Below are 4,853 nucleotides of genomic sequence, written 5' to 3'. Positions count from 1 at the left end.
ATAAAAATAAATGAAAATCTGTTTTAAAATGTACAGGTAAAGCTCTTTTATATGATACCTACCCCTTTTGGTATAGTTATCTTACTTTGAAAATACGAATTATTTGTTCATGAACACATTCTAATTTATATTTTGTGATGCAACCACAAATTCAGTTTTCGAATTTTTTCCTTGTGCTAGAAGACCTACCAACATACCAAATTTTACGATTCTAGGAAAACGGGAAGTACCCTGTATAATATGTAGTAGATAATATATATGTATGTAGTACGTTTTCTTGACAGACACGACAGACGAAAAGACGGACAAACACACAGACAACGAAATGATCCTGTATTATGAGGGTTTATTTTTTTCCTTTTGAGGTACAGAACCCTAAAAACACACTCGTCCTACGAAATTATATGTCAGATGCAGTCACACTGCCTATACCTACTTTAGGCTGCCTACTTTGTTTTTCCCCTCCAGATAGATTATAAGGTCTAACCTAAACCGGATGCTAAATATTCATCCTAGCTAAAAGGCTTCACATCACACCTAGATATCAGCATCGTGACGTCCTTTTAACATGAACTATCATATTTTATGTTATAACCCTGTACCGTACTTTAAATGGGCGTTTCATGGCATTAAGCGTTCGCAAATGATATTTCCCGCGCGCAAACCGCCATAATTATATTCGCATCAATCAGTTGCGCGCGCGCATACCCGCGAGCCTCTTAAATGGTTATTAGCCGGTTAATATACACGTTATATAATATACATTATACGAAATCGCTTGTATCTGTTATGATATTATGTCGATTTGCTAGTATTTTTTTAATCAACAGCAGAAGTTTCCGTGGTGGTCTCATAAAAATTTCTAGATCCAACTCCTTAATCCTGATGCTGCAGGGTTACTGCCCGCCTAAGTTATCAAGATTCAGGAAGATCCGGTCCAGGGCCACAAATTTACCAGGAATTTCCTGCTAATTTTGTGCAGGAAAGGAACAACAGTGTGGTGACCAGGGAAGGGACAAATAAAAAAGAATGCTATTATAGATTTATATTTAATAAGTAAGAGTACCTAAGTATTGTACAAATTATGCAATTTATATTTTTTTAAAGCAATATTAATTATTATGTATCTTGGGTACAATGCCTCGCTGCGGTGGTCTCGATGAGGTTAGAGATTTACCTAATTTAATTTGTTTTAATTTTCATTTAATGTTGTGTTTTTTAATTTTTTATTTAGATTTAAGTTTATTTAATAAAGTAAATTCTTTTAGACTAATCAAGAAAATATTACGATGTATAATACCTATAATCTATATACCTAAGTATTTATGTTCCTATTTACTTTATTACAAGTTTTACTACAAATGAAAAAATTACAATTAATTATTTATGGACCAGCTAAAGAGCTATTGAGTAACCAAATGCATAATCATCACCAAATAAATTTCTTTCGCAGCAAACATACCGAGTTCTTCCAAAACTCCTTGACGACCTCTCGTTGCAGTCCTGCAAAAAAAGAAGACTTCAGAGTTCAGGCGAGTTGGTTTCTATAATTCAGTACCTAGGTATATAGTTCGCGACAGCTTGAGATGGCAATCGAGGAGGGAACGTCCCACACACCCGCACCCGTATAGCAAGAGTCGCTTTTTCTTGTGAGATTGTCTCTGCGGAGTGTTCCTCCTGTACCTACCTGAAGACTGGTTTAGGAAGTAGGTTACCTACCTACTTAATGGCTGCATCAGCATGTACCTTATTAAGTAGGTACCTACTTAACCAAGTACCTACCTACCCAACCATCGCTAAGTGCCCAACAAATGCAACTGACACAGTAGGTAATCTACTTACCTTTAACGAAATAGAGAGAGAGCGAACGATGAAGTTTGGATCATGGTGACTTTGGCAGATAACAGGTAACAAAGACGTATAAAATCTTACGTCAAAGTAGAAAGCTCAATTTTTGTACATTTTGTTCTTAATAGTATTAGAAATCTCGTCAGGTATTGCCAGACACTTAGTGTCGTGGCAACCTCGTGCCAAACACCCTTGAAATTTAATAAATCGTTAAAAGATAAATACTTACGCGGCCTATGCCGAAATTGTCAAATGGAATAATGCGCTTTTCTCTCGGACATTGTGATTCAGGTTTGCAGACACCCGACCCGACAATTGTACTGCAAGTCTGTTCACCTCCAAATCCTGAAATAAAAAGCCGATCAAGTGCTTGTCGAGCCACGCGCAGTAGAGTTCCGTACTATATAACTGTTTTACACAACTAACAACTTCATTGAAGTAATTTTCAATGATCTACGACTCCAAGTACATTTAGCCACATAATAATAATAAATATATTTTATTCAAGGGGGCTCGAGCTCTTTTTGAAGAAATTGCGAAAAGAGTTATCGAGTCAACCGGGGACCCGAGAGCTGGCAGCTACCTTGGTCAAAGAATTAGTTTGGCCATCCAAAGGGGTAATGCTGCCAGCATCTTGGGTACAATGCCTCGCTGCGGTGGTCTCGATGAGGTTTTAGATTTAATTTAATTTATTTTAGTTTTAATTTAATGTTGTTTTTTTTAGATTTAAGTTTATTAATAGTTTATTTAAATAATTTAAATACAAATATAAAAATGTATTAAATATTTTTATTCAAGTAAACTTTCAAAAGCGCTTTCGAATCGTCGGATGCATCTACCACATTTTCTATTACCTTCTCGTTATCTTGTAAAGCCTACTTAGCTGTGATAGTTTTCCTTTTAATTTCTTTAAGTACTTATATCTAATATGTAAGTAGGTACATAATACAAGTATAGGTAGGTCCAAAAACAACCATTTAGCGGGTAGCAACCATTTAGCTTGAATTGACTCTAATAAAATTATGGACCTCTTTAAAACTTTAAAATTCCCTGAATCGAAAAACTTCACTAGATATAAGTAGATTTTCATAGATTTCCATTAGATACCTACTCTAATCTAATTCTAATCTCAATAGGTATGGGTTTTAATGAAAATTCTATAGGTACCTACCTACGCCTTCCAAGATAGCCCGCTTCCATCTTAGGCTGAGATCTACTAATTATAGAACGAACTTAGAATTTGCTGAGAATTATTATAACGCTGTCTCGTTTTAACCCTAATTCTGATCTATCGATCTTAACCTTGGACAGCATCATTACTTTACCATCAGGTGAGATCACAGTCAAGGGCTAACTTGTAACTACTAAGTATATAAGAATTAAAAAAAAAGTTTGATAGGTAGGTCACAAAGTGCCAAGCGGTAAAGCTTTTAACTTTTAAATCGGGGGGTTACAAATACGAGTAAAGTTTAGTGATGAAAATAAGGTAATGAATCCTATCCAATAAAAACCGGCCAAGTGCGAGTCAGGCTCGCGCAACGAGGGCTCCGTACTACAGTCATATTTTTTCGACATTTTGCAAGATAATTCAAAAAACTAAATATGCATAAAAATAAATAAAAATCTGTTTTAGAATGCACAGGTGAAGATCTTTCATATGATACCCCACTTAATATAGTTATCTTACTTCGAAAATTGAAAATACCTACTAATTATTATTCATGACTACAATTTAATTTTTTTTGTGTGATGTAACCACAATTTCACAGTTTTCAGATTTTTTCCCGAATGTCTGCCATAAGACCGACCTACTTGCCAAATTTCATGATTCTAGGTCAACGGGAAGTACCTTGTAGGTATCTTGACAGACCGACAGACAGGCAGACAGACAACAAAGTTATCCTATAAGGGTCCCATTTTTCCTTCTGAGGTACGGAACCCTAAAAAAGGAAAAAGGTAAAGGTATGTTATCCTTACCACGTGCGTGTAATTCGACTGTCAAACACAAAACAAGCAGACACGATAGTATGCACACTCTCGCCATTTTTATAAAATATTGTAAATCAAAGTAAGTTGTATGTAATGAAAACGATAATGCTCACAACAGCAAAGAAATAACTGCATAAAAACGAGAAATCTTTGTCTTATATAGATATCTGTGCTTTATTATTAATTATAATTTATTATCATGACCTATCAAAATTGACATTAAAATTACCTAATTAAATAATAGATAACGTAATTATATTAGACATTATCAGTTGTACCTAATACTAAAAACCAAGTAAAAAACCCATGAATAAATTACCCACGATAAAAATAAGTAAATAGATAGGCTAAATCAGGAATGTTATACCTACTCAATAGTTTCCTATGATAACTACGTAAAAACCGAGTATAGTCCGTACAAAATGACTCCTCACGCACCATTTTAACTCTATGGGTCAACTTCCATGTCAAAATTACGGTTCATCTTTATAATAATGACTAACATCGTACTGTTGATATGAAAACTGACACATAAATTTAATATGGGTAGTTATAATATTATTATGTACGGGTAAATTGCCATACTCCTTCCAAGTTATAAAGATATTTAAATTTTTTTCTACTTTGGGCTAGCTACCTTCCCTACCTATCTATTGAGAATTTCTTGACAGAAAAGTATTTTATAAATGACAATCATAATTAAATACCTTCTAAAAACGTTTCTGCATTAACCATGATCATTTCTATTGGTAGGTAAGTACCTAATACAAGCTTTTGTCATACTATTATATCTTCTGTGCTTTTGTTTTGTCTATTGTTTCACAAAAACATGTAAGTAGGCACTACATACAATAATAATAATAAATGTAACACTGTAATTGGATTACGCTAGGATTACGAGATAATGTACTGACAAGTAGCACCTTGACAAGTCTATTACAAGAAATATTATCAACCACAATCAAAATGTCCACAGTAAAAGTAATTTTGATGGATGAAATATTGTCTGTACCAAA

The 4,853-nt window shown here is 34.1% G+C and overlaps 1 long non-coding RNA gene across 1 annotated transcript; it reads right to left on the bottom strand.

Moving 5' to 3' along the window:
- Positions 1-1,045: 1,045 nt before the first annotated feature.
- On the bottom strand, positions 1,046-3,963 carry LOC138403506 (uncharacterized). Its single transcript, XR_011237777.1, has 3 exons — positions 3,826-3,963; positions 2,078-2,193; positions 1,046-1,503 (listed from the first exon to the last, which is right to left on the bottom strand). It is a non-coding gene; the product is annotated as an uncharacterized lncRNA (long non-coding RNA).
- Between the last annotated feature and the right edge of the window lie 890 nt (positions 3,964-4,853).

Source organism: Maniola hyperantus, chromosome 17 (genome assembly GCF_902806685.2).
Source record: "Maniola hyperantus chromosome 17, iAphHyp1.2, whole genome shotgun sequence".
Classification (NCBI taxonomy): domain Eukaryota; kingdom Metazoa; phylum Arthropoda; class Insecta; order Lepidoptera; family Nymphalidae; genus Maniola; species Maniola hyperantus.
This window is presented reverse-complemented; position numbering and strand designations above follow the sequence as displayed.